Below are 22,945 nucleotides of genomic sequence, written 5' to 3'. Positions count from 1 at the left end.
TCTTGAACTCAAGCGGTAGCCTCAAAAGCAGGGAATATCCATCTTTCTGGATTGGTGTTGGTTGATCAGAGTCTGGAACTCATAGGAATAAACACAGAGTGGGTGGTTCAATGGTTTGAGAACCAAGCCTAGAGATGGGAAGTCCTTGGGCTCAAATCAATCTGACCTCAGACACTTCCCAACTGTGTGACCCTTTACTCCTGCTGCCTAGTTCTTATCACTCTTCTGCCTTGGAACTAATATATAGTATTGATTCTAAGACATAAGGTAAGGGGCCAAAAAAAAAAAGAAATACAAAGGGATAGTCAGAGACTTGGGAAGCTTAAGTTTTTCTAAACCCATATTGGAGCAGTTAGAAGGAGCAGTAGATAAACTATTGGACTCAGTCAGGAAGACTCTTGTTCTGACCTTAGACTCTAGTTGTGTGACCTGCTTGCTTCTTGAAAGGAAAGTGATGGCAAATCTGGACAGCCTACTACAAAGCAAAGACATCACCTTGCCAACAAAGGTCTGTGCAGTCATAGCTACAGTTTTTCCAATAGCAATGTATGACCATGAAAGTTGGACTATAAGAAAAGCTGAGCACCATAGAATCAACACTTTCGAACTGTGGTGCTGGAGAAGACTTTGGAGAGTTCCTTGACAGTAAGGAAATCAAATCAGTCAATACTAAAGAAACTAACCCAGACTGTTCACTGGAAAGTCAAATAGTAAAGCTGAAGCTTAAATACTTTGGTCACATAATAAGAAGGCGAGACTTTTTGGAAAATGTTGAGAAAGATTGAAGGCAAAATGAGAAGGGCTTGGAAGTGAATGAGATGGAAAGGGAGTGTCATGGAAACAATAAACATGAACTTGGACGGACTTCAAGATAGCAGAGGACTGAAGGACCTCACAGTCCATGGAGTCACAAAGAGTCAGACACAACTGGATCACTGAAAACAAACACATAATCTGTACTTGTAGCTGCCCTTGCAGAGGGAATGTAGGGAAAGAAATATCCTTCCCTTGGCTCATTTGAAGTCTAGGAAAGAACTAAGAGACCCAACATGGTGCACTCAAAAGAGAGTTGTCTTTCTACAAGCAAAGGCTCCTTCTTATTCTGTGTCCAATGAACTTTCATGCAAACCCTTACAGATGAGAACCACAAACAAGAAATGATAACAATAATAATAGTAGCTAGTATCTATATAGCAGCTACTCAATGCCAAGTGCTTTATAGATATTATCTTATTTGATCCTCACAACAACACTGGGAAGTTGATGTTGTTTTTATAATTATTATGATTCCCTTTTTACAGTTGAGGAAACTGAGGCAAATAGAAGTTAATTGACTTGCTTGGGGTCACATAAGCTAGTGTCTGAGGACAGATTTGAACTCAGGAAGATGAGTCTCTCTGACTCTAGACCCGGCACCCTATTCACTCTATTCCACCTAGCTGCCTTGAATTACTATATTATCAAGAATTATGTCAATATTCAATAGTCAATAAACATTTATTAAGTACATATCTTTTAATAAGAGGCCAGTCATGACCCATGGGAAGATGCTAGAGCACATGCCCACCTCCATAGGAGATGTATGAAGTCCAGTCATATCTAGACTCTAGCAGAACACTTGATGAAGAATCTCAAACCGTTCTTATAGAAAAGATGGTGAGATCTGCATTTTACAATAATAAAAAATGGGTTTGAACTTGTCCAATGGTCTGACTCAAAGAGTTAATGGTTCAATGTCAGTTTAGTGGGAGGAGTATGGTGCCCCAGGGATTTGTACTTGATTCTTTCCTGTTTAAAATTATTTAAAATTTTAATTAACTGCCTTGGGGAGGGAGGGGAAGAGCAGGGAGAGAGAAAATATGAACCCTAAACAATTGTCAAAAATTATTGTTACATGATTTAAAAAATTGGGGAATTTTCATTTTAAATATGCATTGTGTCCCTCCTGCCTTCAGCCCCCTCTCACTGAACTGAGAAGCAAGAAAAACAAAACCTTTGAAATACTGTTTAATATTTTTATCAGTGATGAGGATAAAGGCATAGATGGCATGCTCATCAAATTTGCTGATGACTCAGAGCTAGAAAGGACAGATATCTCCTTCACTGGATGAAAGAATCTGGATCCAAAACAATCTTCACAGACTAAAGCACTGAGCTGAATCTAATAAAAATGAAATTCAATGGGGATAAGTGTAAAGTCTCATACTTGAGCTAAAAAAAAAAAGTGATACAATGGTAATGCCTCTAGCTTTAGAGACAGAAGACTTAGGTTCAAATCCCATCTCTCATGCTGGGTGGTCTTAGACAAGTTTTGGGTCTCAGTTTCCTCATCTGTAAAATAGGGTTGGACTAGATGACCTCTGGGAACCCTTGTAGCTCTGGCTCTGTGATCAACAATCAATAACCAACTTCACAAGTACAAGATTGGAGAGGAATATTGGACAAGACAGTAATTTATCTGAAAAAGATCTGGAAGTTTTAGTGGATCACAAACTTTATAGGAATCAATTTTCTGATGAAATGAATAGGATGCTGAAAGAGATATAGTTTCCAGAAAAAGGTAACTTATAGTTCTGGACATGGTCCTGCTCAGTCCACATCTGAAGTATTGTATTCAATTCATTTTTTCCACAATTTAAGGTTCCTAAAAAACTGGAGAAAGTTCAGAAGCAAACAGTAATATAGGAGCGTGAAGGACCTTGAAGCCAAGATGATAATCTATTGAGGGAACTAGGGACACTTATGATGCAAATAGGTGGCACAGTAGATAGAGAACCAAGCCTAGAGACTCATCTCTCTGAGTTCAAATCCAGCCTCAGACACTTACTAGCTGGGTGACCCTGGGCAAGCCACTGAACCCTGCTGGCCTCAGTTTCCTCATTTGTAAAATGATCTCAAGAAGGAAATGGCAAATCATTCTAGAAAACCTCAGATGGAGTCATGAAAAGTTGTACATGACTGAAATGATGCAACAACAACAAAAGTGATACTTAACTTGGAAATGAGAAAACCCATGGTAGGATATATGTGTCTTCAATAATTGGAAGTGCCATTATGTGGAGGAGCTATTCAGAGTATCCCATTTGTCCCTGGAGGGCAGAAATAGGTACAATTATGTAGAAATTGCAAAAAAGATACATTTATGCTTAATGTCAGGAAAAATGTTCTCATAATTAGAGCTCTTCAAAAGGTTAAATTGACTGCTTTGGTGGGGGGGAGGTGGGCTCTCTATTTGGGGAAGCCTTCAAGGAGAATATGGATGACCATTTATTGGATAAGAATAGTTAGGATTACTGCTTGATCACATGGGTTGATGGGGATATGATTGGGGATGTAGACTCTAGATGATCAAAGATGTACTAGATCAAAGATGACCTAGTACAAATTTATCAATAATATGGAAATAGGACTTGATCAATGACACAAGTAAAACCCAGTGGAATTGTGCATTGGCTGGACTGGGTATGGGAGGAGGGGAGGGAGGAGGGGAGGGAAGGAACATGAATCATGTAATCATGGAAAGGTATTTTAAATTGATTAATTAAATAAAAAATTTCAATTTAAAAATAAAAAATGATAAAAAAGAATAGTAGGATTTATTTTCTGTCATGAATTGACCTGATATGAATTAACTCTAAACTTGGTATTTCTAATTATCTTTTTATGTTGTCATTGTCATTGTTGTCGTCTCATCATCTTCGTCTTTGCCTTCTTCTTCTGTTTCCTTCCTTCCTTCCTTCCTTCCTTCCTTCCTTCCTTCCTTCCTTCCTTCCTTCCTTCCTTCCTTCCTTCCTTCCTTCCTTCCTTCCTTCCTTCCTTCCTTCCTTCCTTCCTTCCTTCCTTCCTTCTTTCCTTCCTTCCTTCCTTTCTTCCTTCTTTCCTTCCTTCCTTCCTTCCTTCCTTCCTTCCTTCCTTCCTTCCTTCCTTCCTTCCTTCCTTCCTTCCTTCCTTCCTTCCTTCTTTCCTTCCTTCCTTCCTTTCTTCCTTCCTTCCTTCCTTCCTTCCTTCATGCCTTCCTTCCTTTCTTCCTGCCTTCCTTTCTTTCTTCATCCACCTCCTCCTTCTTCTTCCTCTTCTTATTCTTGTTGTTGTTCTCCTTTTTCTTGTAAATGGGAATGGAAATGATTTTATGGATTAATCCTATAGCCTATGACCTTGCTGGAGTTATTTTTGTCTCCATTAACTTTGTAGTTGACACAACTGAAAATAATGCTATTTTGACCTCTTCATTTTCATTGTTAATATCCTCACTCCCATTTCTTTGCTGGAGTCCCCAATAAGGTGCTAAGTAAAAACCCTGAGAGGGGGTGTCCTTGCTTTGTATTTTTTTTAATGGGCTGTGATTCATTTTTCTCTAGTCTTTTAAGCTGGAAAAAAAAGCTATTTCCTTAAAATAATTCTATGAGGATAGATAGCCCAGAAGTGTAAAATGTATCCTCATTTCATAGATGAGGAAACTGAGGCTAAAGAAAGTTAAATGACTTACTGAGGACTCATAGTTCAGACTGACCTCTCTTGCTCCTGCACCTGGGCATCCCACAAGTAGAAATCTTCCTGGATGTACTGGCCACCAGCTGTGAGAACAAGACAAGCTTTCTTGTCCAGTGACTTTGCCCTTTCAGTCTTTCCCTTTCAGAGGGGAAGCTGTGATTTTGCAGGGGGAAACAATGGATGTGTAGTGAGAATGCTGCGTTGTCACTTCAGTTGTGTCCAACTCTTCATGAACCCTTTTGGGTTTTCCTTGGAAGATAGAGGAATGGTTTGCCATTTCCTTCTCCAGCTCATATGACAGATGAGGAAACTGAGGCAGATGGGACGATGTGACTTGCCCAGGATCATATAGCTAGGAAGTGTCTAAGGTCACATTTGAACTCAAGAAGAGCAGTCTTCTTTATTCCAGGACTGGTACTCTATCCACTGTGCCACCTAGCTGCCCCGTGAAGTGAGACTACCTAGGCTGGGATTTTTGTTTTGCCACTAGAAGGGAGGTGGTGGGCAAATCTCTTCATTCTCTTAGTTTTCATTTCATTTTTAAAATGGGAATAGTAACATTCACACTACTTATCTTCACAGAGTTGTCACAAGGATTAAATGAGGTGATACAGAAAATACTCTCAAAGTTGTATCTGTTATCACTATTCACTTCTTCCATTGGATTCTTTTTTGGACAATACTTAAGTCAACCTTTAAGGGCATACAAACTAGGAGTAGCTGGTTGACTCAGTAGATAGAGTGCCAAGCTTGGAGATGGGAGGTCCTGGGTTCAAATCTTCCTAGCTGTGTGATCCTGGGCAAAATCACTTAACCCCCATTGCCTAGCTGTTCCCACTCTTCTGCCTTGGAACCAACAGGAAGATAAAGATTTTTTAAAATCTATAAACTGCTTTTTTTTTCTTGTCGAGTGATCTTAGGGCACAAACTATTTACAAATAAGCAATTGCAAATCCTTTCCATTACTTTGACTTGATTTCAGTTAACACAATAATAATGGTTCATTTCCACCCAGGCCATAGCTTGCCATGACAAGGCAATCTTTTCTAGTTCACTCATTCTTTTTGTTTAATCACATAGTTTTATTGATATCTTTTGCTTCAATATCTCCCAAGTTTTCTCTGGGCAGTTAGGTGCTGAAGTAGATAGAGCACTGGGGCTGGAGGCAGGAAGACTCATTTTCCTGATTTCATATATGGCCTCACAATCTTACTAGCTATGTGACCCTGGTCAAGTCACTCCCCCTTGTTTGCCTCAGTTTCCTCATCTATAATATGAGCTAGAGAGGGAAATGGCAAAGTACTCCAGTATCTTTGCCATATAAATCCCAAATGGAGTCAGAGAATCGAGTAAACTGAAAACAACTAAACACGATAATTTCTATCTGTGTTCTTCTTCCTCCCTCCCAGAAAGCCATCTCTGACAATAACCACCACCAGCATTATTATTTTAAGAAGGAAAAAAAAGAGTTAAACCAATCAATACGCTGAAAAAAATCTGACCTTATATCCAGAGTTCCTTGCTTGTGGGCAGATGCCTTAACCCTTCTGTAAAGGAGTGGGAAATAGTTTCCTCTCATGACTCTTTGTTGGGACCAAACTTACTGTTTTCAAATTTGTAACTTTCATTTAAAAAAAAGTTCATTTAAAAATAATTGAACTGAAGGTGACTATATGGCTCAATGAATAGAAACTGACTTGGAAACAGTAAGTCCTAGATTCCAATCTAGCTTCAGACACTTCTGTAGAGGGGTGACTCTGGGCAAGTCACTTAACCCCAATTGGCTAGCCCATTAATGTTCTTCTGCTTTGGAAGAAATACTTAGTGTAGATTATAAGACAGAAGGTAAGGGTTTAAATAATAATCATTGGATTATGCCTTTGGTTTATATGTTGCCTAAACATCTTCCCTGTCTGCCCACAATAGGACATTCTTAATAACAAAGATATTTTTCAAAAATAAAGAGAAGAGAAAAAAATCAACAAACTTGATTTAAAAATACGAACATCTCTGCAGTGTTGCACATATGTGATATTTCACCTCCGTCATGGAGCAGGATGTTTGGGGGAAGGTATCTTTTTATACCTATTCTTTGAGTTCCATGCTTGTTCTTTATAATTTTGCAACATTCACTTTTGATTTGGCATGTGGTTGTTCTTTCCACTCACATAGTTCTTGTCTCTGCTTACTTCACTCTTCATCATTTCATGGAAGTCTTTCCATGTTTCTCTGAATTCATCATATTTGTCCTTTTTTCCAGCAGCATAATATTCCAATCAGGTACCACAATTTGTTTAGTCATTCCCCAGTGAATGGGCATCTATTTTGTTTTCAGTCTTTTGCTAATATAAAAGGAGCTGCTATAAATATGTTGATTCTTCCTTTCTTTCTCCTCATGACCAAAACCTTGACATTTTTTTTCCATAGGTTCATTGAATCTTGAGGAAACAAATCCTTTTCTACCTGCACCTTACATTCTAACTTCAAGGTTCAGAATAAGCCTGCTCTCTTTGCAGCCACCTGAACTCTGACTTAGTAAGGTTCCCTGTCTTTGCCCTTAGTCCTTCTTTTGTTTTCTCTTTTCCTAAGTCTTTTGGTCTGCTTGGACCAATTTTTCTAGTACTACTCTTCTCTTCTTTCCTTTTTTTTTTATCCTTACCTTCTAAGTATCAATTCTTTTTAAAAACTTTCTTTTTTTTCAATTACATGTAGAACCAATTTTTTCTTGAGAAATTTTTATTTAATTAGTTAATTTAGAATATTTTTACATGGTTACAAAATTCATGTTCTTTTCCTCCTCTCCCCTGGCCCCCTCCTGTAGATGATGTTCAATTCCACTGGATTTTACATGTATCATTGATCAAGACCTATGTAGAAACAATTTTTGACAATTGTTTTCTGACATTTTGTCATTCACATTTTCTCCTTTACTCCCTTCTCTCATCTCCCCAAATATAGGTTATACCAGTACAATATATATTTTCATATTTCTCATATTGTCATTGAAGATTTATATATTATTATCTTAGTATCAATTCTGTTTTGAAAAATTAGATTATTTAGTTTCCAATTAACTTTAAATTTGCCTTTGCATGGACCCTTGTTAATTATGATTTTTACCACATTATGATCTGAAAAAGTGGCATTTATTATTTCTGCTTTTCTGCATTTGTTTGCAATATTTCTATGCCCTAGTACATGATCGATCTTTGTATATCTACCATGTACTGCTGAGAAGAAGATATATTTCTTTTTATCCCTGTTCAGTTTTCTCCAGCTATCTATTAACTCTACTTTTTCTAGCATTTCATTCACTTCCCTTACTTCTTTCTTATTTATTTTTTGGTTTGATTTATCTAGTTCTGAAAGGGGAAGGTTAAGATCCCCTCCCCCCCCCCCCCCCCCGCCACTAGTATGGTATTACTATCTATTTCCTCCTTGAGCTCTTTCAATTTTTCCTTTAGAAATCTAGATGCTATACCAGTTGGTGCATAAATGTTCAGTAATAATATTACTTCATTGTTTATAGTACCTTCTTAGTATCAGTTCTAAGACAAAAGAACACCAAGGGCTAGGCAATTGGGGCTAAGTGACTGTGTTACCTAGCTGCCCCTTTCTAGTATTTCTTGTTGGCTTTCAAGACTTTGTTGGGGGTGGGAGGACAGCTAGATGACTCAGTTGATAGAGAGCCAAGTCTAGAGTCAGGAGGTTCTGGGTTCAAATCTAGCCTCAGACATTTCCTAGCTGTGGGACCCCATTACACTTAACCTCTATTGCCTAGCTCTGACTGCTCTTCTACCTTAGAATCCATATTGTTTCTAAGATGAAAGATTTTTTAAGTCTTTATTAGATGCCTTGCCTCTGGTATAGTGGTGGGAGTGTTGTACTTTGAATCAGGAAAGACCTGGATCCGAATCCTACCTTTGACAATCTTACCTGGTTGATCCTAGACCAATCACTAGCCTTTTAGACCTCCAATTCTCTTATCAGTAACATAGGCAAACATCAGTAATGTGATGATGTTATATAATAATATATAATGATCTTATCTGTGCTATGAATACCTGTGGTACCCAACTCCCCAGCTGTCGTGAAGATCAAATGAGATAATGTATGTAAAGAGGTGTGTGCCCTTTAAATCACTATAATAGCATCAGCTGCTTTTATTATCATCATAGTCCTTTGCTGGCTGCCCTCCCGCAGCTCCACCACCAGCATCAATCATCCTGTCTCTTCTCTGGTTTCCTGGTGCTTAGGGAACTTGCTATTTCTCTAAAATAGCTTCCTCTTTACTCTTTATATATTTGCTATTTCTCAGGTCGTCTTTGTCTCCTGGCATTAGATCCTCCTCAATTCTTTTTGATCCTGCCTGCTAGACTGCGGACTCCAGGAAGGCGATGCCTGTCTTACTTCCCTTTCCATCTTGCCCCAATACCAAGCCTGATGTCTGTCTTGTAGGGGGCGTAGAATAAATGTTTGTTGGCTGCTGAAGATGTAGTCCTCCATGTCTGCTAGGCAGCCATCTGTTGGCCCCAGCAACTTTCACTATTAACATGAGCAGATTTAGTCACACAGAAGGCAGTGTTGCCTAGTGGATAGAGAGCTGGCTTCTAAGCCAGGAAGACCTGGGTTTGAGTCTTGTCCCACATGGTTCTGTACAAGTCATTTAACCTCTAGGTTTGCTGGGAAACTTGAGTGTAAGTTTTGGAAAATTAATTAATTTACTTTTTCAGTTATAATTTTTGACAATTGTTTTCTCATTTGAGGATTCAGATTTTCTCCCTCCCTTCCCCTGCTCCCAGGCAGTATTTAGTCTGATATGGGTTATATCCATACTTTCACATAATACATATTTTCATATCGTTCATTTTGTGATAGAAGACATGTATCACACATACAATAAAAAAATGATGAAAGAAATAAAGTAGAAGATAGCATGCTTTGATCTGCCTCACAGTCCAACAATTCCTTCTCTAAAAGTGTAAGCTGAAGAGATTTATATTGGTAAGAGGGCATTTTGTCACCTGGGTTTCCTATACCAGTGAAATCACAAACCCTGCCCCTATCTTGGGGCAACTAGGTGGTACCATGGAGCATAGAGCGCCAGATCTAGAGTCAGGAAGACTCATTTCTGAGTTCAAATCTGATCTCAGATACTTACTAGCCATGTGACCCTGGGCAAGCCATTTCACCCCGTTTGTCTCAGTTTCCTCAACTGTAAAATGAGTTGGAGAAGGAAATGGCAAACCACTCCTGTATCTTTGCCAAGAAAATCCCAAATCCAGCCTCAGATACTCACTAGCTATGTGATCCTGAGCAAGACATTTCATCCTGGTTGCCTCTGTTTCTTCATCTGTCAAATGAAATGGAGAAGAAAATGGCAAAGCACTCTAGTATCTTTGCCAAGAAAATCTCAAATGGGGTCAATGAAGAGTTGGACATGACTGAAAAATGACTGAACAACAAGGGTCTTTACTAGGTAGCTCCTCTCCTTCCTTCCCCTCCCCTGCTCAAAATGTTAACATAAAGACCATCGAGAAGAAAAGTCAGAAATCTTAAGCCCTCCTTCCTTGTTTGGAAAGACCCAATCTCAGGGGTAGAGGGTCTGTCTGGTCCATGTAGCTGCTGATGCTAAACCTTTGCAATTCAATGTCAGTCTCCTGATACAAAGGGATAATTATGACCAGAAAAGGCTGAACAGCACAATCAGATTCTTCTCTAGATGAGTGAGAAGGAACAGAAACAACACTTGGAACCTCAGGCCAAGAGCATGGATGATCACATTTTTTGGCATAGTTAACAATTCTTTGTCATACATGAAGATCATTTGTACTACTGTACATATTAAGAGTACATAAGACTGTTTCTTGCAACCTAGCCTGTGATCTATGTTGAAAGCAAGGTTCTCCCCAAACCACCACCCACTTAGTTGGGTTGGGTTCACCTCATGAAACTTCCTTCTCCCTGGGAGCCACATCAGGGGAATGACTTGGAATCTCTGTCCCCTGAGAGGCCTCTGTGGAGTGGCTGCCCCCCTACTTCCAAAGGAGACAAATACAGACTTAATCCCTGCCCCCATCCCCATTCATGGATTTGGAATTACCACCAAGGGATCTTCTGTCTCCCAAGTTATACATTCACTATAATTACATAGTAACAGTTTGACTTCTTTCATGCAAAGAAAATAAGGTGCCTCCCAATAATACCATCCCTTGGTCCCCCAGACCTTTCTTGGAAGGAGTTTTCCGAACTATCTCAGAGGAAAGCAAACTTGCAAAGTGAGGGGGGCCTGAGTTATCCTCTGATGGGGCAAGGATTGGAGGACTCAGTCTCTGGCAAAGTTGTCTCTTGTTTGTGAAGGACACCAACACTGGGGCACCCAAGCAAGAATGAGTTTGAATAGACCATTTGCATTTGGCAAAAGAAGTCTCCGGTGCCCTATTCAATTTGTTAGAGGCACCATCTTGCATCACCCAATCCACAATGGGCATCTCTGAACAAATGTGATTATATGGCTCTGTGTCATCTGTTCAGTAGCAACCAGGATGCATTAACAAGCAAATCCATTGCTTTTCAAAAATGGAGGTCACTTCAGGACATCTGCAGCTCCACATTTAGTCTGGCTACTCCTGGGTGCCTACCAAAGACTCCTCTCAATTTGGTCTTTATAGACAAAGGTCTCCAGAAACATGTACCCTGTGGGGTCATAAAGGCCCAAGAGGCAGCCTGCTTTATATCTTCCAAGGATATATATATACTGTTCTGTGCTTTACTTATAAGAGAAGACTAGGCGGCTAAGTGGATAGAGAGTCAGGCCTAGAGATGGGAGGTCCTGGGTTCAAATATGACCTCAGACATGATCTAGCTGTGTGACCCTGATCAAAACACTTAACCCCAGCTGCCTGGCCCTCACTGCTCTCCTGCCTTGAAACCTACACTTAGTTTCAATTCTAAGATGGAAGGTAAGAATTTAAAAGAAAAAGAAAGAAGCAGATTTGTAAGTGACTCAATAAGGGAGGGCCAACAAGATACCCATGTGAGAATGTGGGTTCTCTAAAACCTGGAGTCTAAAAAGTCTCTGGGCCTCCCTTTTTCCATCACAGATAGAAATAAATATCAGTAGCTTACTCTGGCCTGTGACTGAAATCTTCCGGGTTTTCTCCACCCCCTGTTATTTCCCAAATCTTAACTGAGTGGGCTGGATCCTGGATTTTTTTAGCCTTTAGTTTCTCACCCTCTCTCCCTCTTAAAGGCCACTGAATGACATAGGGTCTCTGACACCATGGCCTGATCTGGTCTAGTTAAGATTATGTCATCAATGTAATGGTATGCAGCCATGATGCCAAAATCAAATAGAGACAGGGGCATAAGGATCCTATATTAGGACTCCTGTGGGAGTTTATTGACTTGGGAAACCACATATTAACATTATCTGTATTCTAGTCTATTCTTTTTATTTTGTTAACTATTTCCCAATTACATCTTAATCTGGTTCTGCCCTATGATAGGGTTGGTGTATGACAAAACTATTTAAAAAGGGAGTCTTCAGTACCTTCTTCAGGTCTATCTTAATATGGCAGTATGATGGAGAGTCCATGTAGTCATGGGAAGATGGTAAAAGTATAGGTGGAGGAGAGAGGGTAACTAGACTCATCACTAGATTTAATACTAGGCCTAGAGATGGAAGGGTTCAAATCAGTCCTCAGGTACTTCTAAAGTGTGTGACCCTAGGCAAGTCACTTAACCCCCATTGCCTAGTCCTTACCATTCTTCTACCTTAAAACTGATATTGATTCTATACTATAATTTATAAAAATATAATTAATTAGTAATATATAATCAATATTGGTTCTAAGATGGAAAGTAAAGGTTAAAAAGAAAAAGAAAAAAGAAAGAACCCCAGGCTCCTCCTCAATTGAAAGTGTTCCTGACATAAGAATACAGAAAAAGGCACAAGTTAAGTTAGTAATCCCATACCAGTCCACCTATGACTGTGCTACATGGTCTACATTATTGATGAAGTCAGGAACAGCTGTAGTGATGGGAATGAAAACTGTTCAGCTCTCAGCAATCCACTGTAATCTGCCAGGTACCATTTGCCTTCCTGGGCAACACAATGTTGTACTAAGGAGAGTTGGTCTAACAAAGTGTTCCAGTCTCCTTTACCAGAGAAGAAATATATTGCACCCCTCTAGGGACCTGATACTGTTAGGTGTTACCTGCTAGGAATCATTTAGATAATTCTAGGGGTTTCCATATGGCCCTACCAAGGGTAACATGCAGAGAGGTTGCAGAAAGGACCCACATAAATATTTTGATTCTCCAGAACCCATTATATCCTTTCCCTTTATGGTCTTCCTTTGGTTAGCCTCCTCTGATCAATACAAGTGGGGCAAGATCTTAATGGATGTCTTGGTGCAACTAAAGGGGTATTGGATTTCCCTCTATTGTGTTCTTATCTTTTATTGAAAAAAACAAACAAAAACCCTCTTACTTTGTTTGCTAGGCAAACCAAATTAAATAACTTGCTCAGAGTCACAAAGCTGGAGAGTGTGTGAGACCAGATGTGAATCCTGGCCATCCTGACTTCAGGCCTGGCATTCTATCCACTGTGCCACCTAGCTACTGCCCCATGCAGGAGGGGTTACTACCCTCTGCCCACCTGGCAGGTTAGAAGACTGTGTCTCCCCCTACTGCCATTCTTAGTGTCTATTCACACCAACAACAGTATTTGCATAAGCCACTGCTGTCCCTGATCAGTTTCTAGCATTTCATCAACCTACACCTGTATATAATGAGTCTGAAGCCATTCTGGGGGCCTCCACCCAGAAGGCAGGCTCTAATCTGTCTCTGAAATAGACTGGTTATAGTGTATGGCACGTATGGGCATGGGCAAAGTCTGGTGTGGCAAGCGCAGATCCAGTCTATGGAACCTATTTCCTCTAGGAATTTTACCACTCATCTTTATCAGCTCAGGTCTGAATAACTCCTTATTTTAGCCATCTGAAAAGGAACAAGAGGTGGTCCCTGATTGGAAACTGTAATTGATTTAGTTGACTCTAAACACAAAGTCCTCGGAGAGCTCTCCAAGGTGGTGAACCTCAGCTAAGGAGAATCTCAGCACAGGCTCCATTAGACCATTCCCTCAGGAGTCATGGCTTCAATGATTCATCAGGTTTCTGACTACACTTTTCATGCAATTTGCCTAGTTTTTTGGCAGTGAAGGTCTTCCTATCTCCTGTTCCCTCAGTGGAGGAAATGACCCTCCTCCAGGGAGTGGTAATAGAATAAATCTTGGTCTTTTTTTTTTAATCCATTAGTTTGAATGACCAAGTTTCCTCCTTGTTTTTTGTTCCTCCTGACTCAAGACTCTTGATTCCATAGGGATGAAATGGAACATATGGGTCAGAGAATATATGGTCCCAACTATAACCTGTTATTCCCTACCTGCATCAAGAGAGATCTGTTCTCTTGTACTATCTCCACTCCACTAACTGCCCAACAGTCTTCATTGCTTGGTCCCTAAAAGCCAACAGTCCTATCTCTAATGAGCAGGGTCAGTTCACTTTCAGTCTTATTCTGCTGGTAGCCTAACTTCTTCAGTACAGTACAATCAGCAACAAGCAGGGCATGCTACACTTGGCACTTTACACTCTTTGAAGGTCTCCTCCACGCTCATTAAGGGTCAGGGAAGGTGGCTTAGTGGATTGAGAGCTAAGCCTAGAGATGAGAGGTACTGGATTCCAATCTGGCCTCAAATTCTTCCCAACTGTGTGAGTCTGGGCAAATCATTTAACTCCCATTGCCTATCCTTTACTGATGTGTGCAGTAAGGGGCAGTAATAGGAACAGGACCCTCATATTCTGAAATCTTTCATTTCTTACTACTTAGCACTAGTTAAATATCAACTGCAATACCTGTAGTTTCAGCATTAGTCAAGCATGAATTGTAGATTGTTCATTCTCCACTCTGGGTACCAGATTGATAATGTTCTATGCTAGTCATCAGCTTTGTACCTATTCTGTTTTATATATTGTTTATATTGCTCTTAGAAATAATTGGTTACTCACTTCCGGTCAAGATGGCAGCTTAGAGAAAGCTAAAGTCCAGATCTCCTGAAACCCTTCCTTACCAATCTCAAACCGAATGCTCCTAGGGCACTGAAATTCAAAACGATCAACAGCATAGACCCTGAGAGTCCTCCTCCTGGATCTGGACCTGGATCAAAAGGAATGGCTCCCCCCAAAAGCCAGAATCTGAGACCACTCAGACCTAAGGGGTAGGCAAAGGAAGGTCCTAGGACCCATCCCCCCCAACCCAGAGCGCCGAGTCCAAGTCCAAGGCAGCAGAGGCAACCTCAGAGCCCCACGGCCTGCTATTCTGAAGGCCTCTTCCTGAAAACAACCTGACCCAGTCGAGGGGGCACCCAGACAGCAGGGAAACAGTGAGAGACAGGGGAGCTCATAACCCCCTGGGAGGAGCCCTCGGAGCTCCGGGAAGCCGCGGCCCCTCCCCCTCAGAGAGCAGGGTCATCTGGAACAACAGCAACCCTCAGGGCTGGCAAAAGGGCCTCGGGAGCCCGCAACTCTGAAGGCCACATCCTGAAAACAACCTAACCCAGTCGAGGGAGCACTCAGACAGCAGGGAAATAGAGAGAGAGGGGGGAGCTTGTAACCCCCTGGCTGGATCCTTCCATCAGAGTCTCACGAAAAAAGTCCCTGCCTCAAGGCATACTAAATTCAACCCAGGGAAAGCTAATCTCATTAGGAGCCCTCAGAGCTCCAGGAAGCCGCAGCCCCTCCCCCCGCAGAGTGCTGCCGCTGGTCGGCTAAGGCACAGGAACAAGGGCCAAGCTAGGCTTAGAGCGTGGAAGTAAGGCAATGGAGAAGCATCAGGAGGGTGCCAAGGAGAGGAGGGCAGTAACAGGGACACACCAGCAATTCCTGGCTTCCTGGGAAGACAAAACAACAACTGCATAAAAAGGACAATCTGCCTAGGGCTAAAACCTCTGAACGCCAGACAGAGATAAGAAAAGCTAGTCCCCCCCCAACTCAGATAGAGATGGCAAACTCCACAGAAGCACAAAAGCCCCAAAATTCCAAAAAAAAAAAAACAAGAAGAAGGGGGAAACTTTGGACACATTTTATGGAGCAAAAATACAAAAAACAGAGGAGGTAGAAGAGGAAACACAAGCAAATGCTCCAAAACCTTCCAAAGGAAATGGAAACTCTCCACAAACCCATGAAGAATTTGAATCTGAAATGATCAAAAAGATGGAAGCCTTCTGGGAGGAAAAGTGGGAAATAATGCAAAAGAAATTCATGCATCTACAAAACCAGTTTGACCAAACTGTAAAAGAAAACCAGGCTTTAAAGCAAGAACTAATAAAGCAAAGCCAAAAGACCAAGAAATTAGAAGAGAACATAAAATATCTCACTGACAAAGTGACAGATTTGGAAAATAGAGGGAGAAGAGATAATTTAAGAATAATTGGATTTCCAGAAAAGCCAGAAATAAACAGCAAACTCCACATTGTAATACAAGAGATAATCAAAGAAAATTGCCCAGAGATTCTAGAACAAGGGGCCCACTGACAGAACTCACAGAACACCCTCTACACTAAACCCACAAAAGAAATAATTGGTTACTTATAGCAGCCTCCAATGTACCATATAACCTCCCCATGTTTCCACTCTGGAAGGGCATCAAGATATCTCCCTGACAAATGATGACAAGGTGGACGATGGAGGAACAAGGCACTGGGGACTGGCATTCCAGAAGAATCCCCCAGTCCTGTGCATGCTCCTTATTCCCTATGGCAACAAACCCCAAAACATACCTCCAGCTGAGTTTGGAAAGGGAGATGCTAAACTACCAGATCCCAATAAATATGCCAATCTTGATCCATAGGGTTTGTAGCTCCAGGTCTCGGAGGAAGCTGCCATCTTGTACTAGAGCTGCTACTCCATACTATCAGCTCCAAAGAGGCGACTCTACTCACCTCTGGGATAATCCATAGACCCTAAGGCTACTTGATTAGCCCCCAGACTATTCCACCTGTGATTATACCACCACAAACCACCTCTTCTTCAAATAAAATTCTTTTCTTACTTTTGGACTGAATGGAGTTCAAGTCTCCCATTCTTAGAGTGAGAACCTGCTACAGACTTGGGTGTGTTTCCCCCACTTCAGTAGTGCTCTTCTGTCTTGGAATTAATACACAATATTGATTCCAACATAGATGGTAAACTTTTTTTAAAAAGTGTCAGTGAGATCCTGCTACCTGCTTCATTGAGAGGACACCTTGTAAATGACTAGAGAAACTTTTCTTTTTTAAGAAAGATGATCGTTATTTTTTTAAATTTTATAGTATTTTATTTGATCATTTCCATGCATTATTAATTAAAGACAAAGATCATTTTCTTTTCCTCCCTCCCCCACCCCCCATAGCCAACGCGTGATTCCACTGGGTATCACATGTGTTCTTGATTCGAACCCATTGCCATGTTGTTAATATTTGCATTAGAGTGTTTGTTTAGAGTCTCTCATCTGTCATGTACCCTCAACCGCTGTAGTCAGGCAGCTGCTTTTCCTCGGTGTTTCTACACCCACAGTTTGTCCTCTGCTTATGGATAGTGTTTTTTCTCCTAGATCCCTGCAGATTGTTCAGGGACATTACACTGCCACTAATGGAGAAGTCCATTACATTCGATTATACCACAGTGTGTTTGTCTCTGTGTACAATGTTCTCCTGGTTCTGCTCCTCTCACTCTGCATCACTTCCTGGAGGTCGTTCCAGTCTCCATGGAATTCCTCCACTTTATTATTCCTTTTTGCACAATAGTATTCCATCACCAACAGATACCACAATTTGTTCAGCCATTCCCCAATTGATGGGCATCCCCTCGTTTTCCAATTTTTGGCCACCACAAAGAGCGCAGCTATGAATATTTTTGTACAAGTCTTTTTGTCCATTATCTCTTTGGGGTACAGACCAAGCAGTGCTATGGCTGGATTAAAGGGTAGACATTCTTTTATCACCTTTTGTGCATAGTTCCAAATTGCCCTCCAGAATGGTTGGATCAGTTCACAACTTCACCAGCAATGAATTAATGTCTCTACTTTTCCACATCCCCTCCAGCATTCATTACTTTCCATAGCTGTCATGTTAGCCAATCTGCTAGGTGTGAGGTGATACCTCAGAGTTGTTTTGATTTGCATCTCTCTGATTATAAGAGATTTAGAACACTTCTTCATGTGCTTATTAATAGTTTTGATTTATTTATCTGAAAACTGCCTATCCATGTTCCTTGCCCATTTATCAATTGGGGAATGGCTTGATTTTTTATACAATTGATTTAGCTCTTTATAAATTTGAGTAATTAAACCTTTGTCAGAGGTTTTTATGAAGATTTTTTCCCAATTTGTTGTTTTCCTTCTGATTTTAGTTACATTGGTTTTGTTTGTACAAAAGCTTTTTAATTTGATGTAGTCAAAATTATTTATTTTACATTTTGTGATTCTTTCTATGTCTTGCTTGGTTTTAAAGTCTTTGCCCTCCCAAAGGTCTGACATGTATACTATTCTGTGTTTACCCAATTTACTTATAGTTTCCTTCTTTATGTTTAAGTCTTTCACCCATGTTGAATTTATTTTGGTGTAGGGCGTGAGGTGTTGATCAATTTCTAATCTCTCCCACAACTGTCTTCCAATTTTCCTAGCAGTTTTTATCGAATAGTGGATTTTTGTCCCAAAAGCTGGGATCTCTGGGTTTATCGTATACTGTCTTGCTGAGGTCGCTTGCCCCCAGTCTATTCCACTGATCCTCCTTTCTGTCTCTTAGCCAGTACCAAATTGTTTTGATGACTGCTGCTTTGTAATACAGTTTGAGGTCTGGGACTGCAAGGCCCCCCTCATTTGTGGTTTTTTTTTTCATTATTTCCCTGAATATCCTTGATCTTTTGTTATTCCAAATGGACTTTGTTATGGTTTTTTCTAAATCAGTAAAGAAATTTTTTGGGAGTTCCATGTGTATGGCACTAAACAGATAAATAAGTTTGGGTAGGATGGTCATTTTTATTATATTGGCTAGTCCTATCCATGAGCAGTTAATGTTTTTCCAATTGCTCAAGTCTAGTTTTAGTTGTGTGGCGAGTGTTTTGTAGTTATTTTCATATAGTTCCTGTGTTTGTCTCAGGAAATAGATTCCTAGGTATTTTATTTTGTCTAAGGTGATTTTGAATGGGATTTCTTTTTCTAGTTTTTGCTGCTGAGCTGTGTTGGAGATATACAGAAAAGCTGATGACTTATGTGGGTTTATTTTGTATCCTGCAACTTTGCTAAAGTTGTTGATTATTTCAGTTAGCTTTTTGGATGAATCTCTAGGATTCTTTAAGTAGACCATCATGTCATCTGCAAAGAGTGATAACTTGCTCTCCTCCTTGCCTATTTTGATGCCTTCAATTTCTTTTTCTTCTCTAATTGCTACTGCTAGGGTTTCTAGTACAATGTCAAATAGTAGAGGTGATAATGGGCATCCTTGTTTCACTCCTGATCTTATTGGGAATGCATCTAGTTTATCCCCATTGCAGATGATATTAGCTGATGGTTTTAGATATATACTGTTTATTATTTTAGGAATGACCCTTCTATTCCTATGCTTTCTAGTGTTTTTAATAGGAATGGGTGTTGTATTTTATCAAATGCTTTTTCTGCGTCTATTGAGATAATCATGTGGTTCTTGTTGGTTTGCTTGTTGATGTGGTCAATTATGTGGATGGTTTTCCTAATATTGAACCAGCCCTGCATCCCTGGTATGAATCCTACTTGATCATGGTGGATGACCCTTCTCATCACTTGCTGGAGTCTTTTTGCTAGTATTCTATTTAAGATTTTTGCATCTATATTCATTAGGGAGATTGGTCTATAGTTTTCTTTCTCTGTTTTTGACCTGCCTGGTTTTGGAATCAGTACCATGTTTGTGTCATAAAAGGAGTTTGGTAGGTCTCCCTCTTTGCTTATTATGTCAAATAGTTTGTATCATATTGGGATTAACTGTTCTCTAAATGTTTGATAGAATTCACTGGTGAATCCATCAGGCCCTGGGGATTTTTTCTTAGGAAGTTCTTTGATGGCCTGTTGGATTTCATTTTCTGATATGGGATTATTTAAGAATTCTATTTCCTCTTCTGTTAGTCTAGGCAGTTTGGATTTTTGTACATATTCATCCATATCACTTAAATTGGTGTATTTATTGCCATATAATTGGGCAAAGTAATTTTTAATGATTGCCTTAATTTCCTCTTCATCAGAGGTGGTGTCCCTCTTTTCATCTTTGATGCTGTTAATTTGCTTTTCTTCCTTCCTTTTTTAAATTAGATTAACCAGTACTTTGTCTATTTTGTTTGTTTTTTCAAAGTAGCAGTTTCTTGTCTTATTTATTAAATCAATAGTTCTATCACTTTCGATTTTATTAATTTCTCCCTTAATTTTTAGGATTTCTAGTTTGGTTTTCTGCTGGGGGGTTTTAATTTGATCACTTTCGAGTTTTTTCATTTGCATTTCCAATTGATTGATCTCTGCTCTCCCTAGTTTGTTAATATATGCACTCAGGGATATGAATGTACCTCTGATTACCGCTTTGGCTGCATCCCAAAAGGTTTGAAAGGATGTCTCGCCATTGTCATTTTCCTCGATGAAATTATTAATTGTTTCTATGATTTCTTCTCTAACTAAATGATTTTGGAGTATCATATTGTTTAGTTTCCAATTAGTTTTTGATTTGGTTTTCCATGTACCATTACTGATCATTATTTTTATTGCCTTGTGGTCTGAAAAGGCTACATTTATTATTTCTGCTTTTCTGCATTTGTGTGCCATGTTTCTGTGACCTAATGTATGGTTAATCTTTGTGAATGTGCCGTGTGGTGCTGAGAAGGTGTATTCCTTTTTATCCCTATTTATTTTTCTTCATATGTCTATTAATTCTAATTTTTCTAAGATTTCATTCACTTCTTTTACCTCTTTCTTATTTATTTTTTGATTTGATTTATCTAAATTTGATAATGGTTGGTTCAAGTCTCCCACTAATATGGTTTTACTGTCTATTTCTTCCTTCAATTCTCCTAGTTTCTCCATTAGAAATTTGGGTGTTATATTATTTGGTGCATACATGTTGATTAGTGAAATTTCCTCATTATCTAAAGTCCCTTTTAACAAAATATAATTACCTTCCCTATCCCTTTTGATCAGGTCTATTTTTGCTTTGGCTTTATCAGATATCATGATTGCCACTCCTGCCTTCTTTCTGTCAGTTGAGGCCCAGAAGGTCTTACTCCATCCTTTAATTCTGACCTTGTGGGTGTCTACCTGCCTCATGTGTGTTTCTTGGAGACAACATATGGTAGGGTTTTGGATTCTAATCCATGCTTCTATTTGTCTACGTTTTATGGGTGAGTTCATCCCATTCACGTTCAACATTATGACTGTCACTTGTGGACTCCCTGGCATTTTGATATCCTTCCCTAATTCTAACCTTTCTTCTTCAGCTCTACCTTTTAGTCTAGTGATTTACTTTAAATCAGTCCCCCTTGTACTTCCCTTTCTACCCCCCTCCCTTCTTATTCCCTCCCTTATTTTCCCCTGTAGTCTTTTTAAAATTTCCCCCCCACCCTCTCCCTCCCTTGTACTGCTTCCCTCCCCACCAGTCTGTTTTTTATCCTTCTACTCCCCTATAGGGTGCAAATCTATTCTCTTCCCCAATGGATTGGATTGTTCTTCCCTCTTTGGGTCAGTTTCAAAGTACTTAAGAGTTGAGTATTTCCTATCTCCAACCTCTTTACCCTTCCAGTGTATTGATGTTCTCCCCCCTCCCGCCATGAGCTTCTTTGTGACATATAAATTCACCCCCATTTGTTTCTTTTCCCATTTCTTTTAGTCATAACCTCTTTTCTTTTTTTAGCTTTAGTCATGTATATATATATATACATACACATATGTATGTATTTTGCATGCATATATCTATATACCTATTTATGTCTTATCCTTTCATCCTATACAGTTTGTCACTGTTCCCTATGAGTGTAGTTCTTCTAGCTGCTTAGGTGATAGCAACAGTTTTTAAGAGTTGCCAATGAACTCTTTTCTTATAGGGATACATATCATTTTAACTTATTGAGTCTCTTAAAAAAAAACCTTTCTTGTTGTTGTTGTTGTTTTTCCCCTCTTTTTTAATTACCTTTTGATGATTCTCTTGAGTTCTGTGGTTGGACTTCAAATTTTCTCTTCAGGTCTGGTCTTTTATTTATGAATGCTTGGAACTCTTCTGTTGTGTTAAATGACCATACTTTCCCCTGTAAGAATATAGTCAGTTTTGATGGGTATTTTATTCTTGGCTGTAGGCCTAGTTCCCTTGCTTTCCGGAATATCATATTCCATGCCTTTCGGTCCTTCAGTGTGGATGCAGACAGATCCTGTGTTAGCCTCACCGTGTTTCCATGGTATCTGAATGGCTTCTTCTTGGCAGCTTGTAATACCTGTTCTTTCATCTGATTGTTTTTGAATTTGGCTATAACATTTCTTGGTGTTGTCCATTGGGGATTAAATACAGGGGGTGATCTGTGAATTCTTTCAATCTCCACTTTCCCCTCTTGTTCTAGGATCTCGGGACAGTTTTCCTGGATAATTTCCTCTAGTATTATATCCAGGCTTTTTCTTTTGTCGTGATCTTCTGGTAGTCCAATTATTCTTAAATTGTTTCTTCTTGAACAATTTTCTAAATCGTCTGTTTTGTGAATGAGATGCTTCACATTTTCCTCAATTTTTTCATTCTTTTTGTTTTGTTTTATAGTGTCCTGCTGCCTTGTGAGGTCACTTGATTCTAGTTGTTTTACTCTGGTTCTTAAAGATTGAATTTCATCTCTGGCTTTTTGGTCGTCTTTTTCCTTCTGGTCTGATTTTCTTTGAAGATCGTCTTTCATCCTCTTTATCTCATCTTTCATCTCCTTTGCCTCATCTTTCATCTCCTTTGCCTCATTTTCCAGCTGGATGATTTTGGCTTTCAGGACACTATTTTCTTGTTTTAGTTCAAGTGCCTCTGTTTCCAGATGACTTATCTTAATTTTTAAGTTCTTTTCCCAATTGTCTTCAGCCTCTCTTAGTTGTGTTTTGAGTTCTTCCACAGCCTGTATCCAATTCGCTGGGATTTCTGGTTTATCATTTGCTGATCTCTCCCCCTCTGTTCCATTTGGTGAGTAGTAGCTGTCTTTTGTAGTTTCTTTCTTCTGTTTCTATTGTTTGTTCAAATTTACCCCTTCTTTCCTCCCCGTATTTGTCTGTGCTTTTGTTCCTCTCATTTTTTTTTGTTTTTTTTTGGGGGGACTTCTATCAGTCTCCCCTCTTGGAGCTTTAACAGAGGATCTCTTGGTATAATCTCTGGGGGATGGTTGTTGGGGGT

Source organism: Monodelphis domestica, chromosome 2, assembly GCF_027887165.1.
Source record: "Monodelphis domestica isolate mMonDom1 chromosome 2, mMonDom1.pri, whole genome shotgun sequence".
In the NCBI taxonomy this organism is placed as follows: domain Eukaryota; kingdom Metazoa; phylum Chordata; class Mammalia; order Didelphimorphia; family Didelphidae; genus Monodelphis; species Monodelphis domestica.
Note: the sequence above shows the minus strand (reverse complement) of the source record.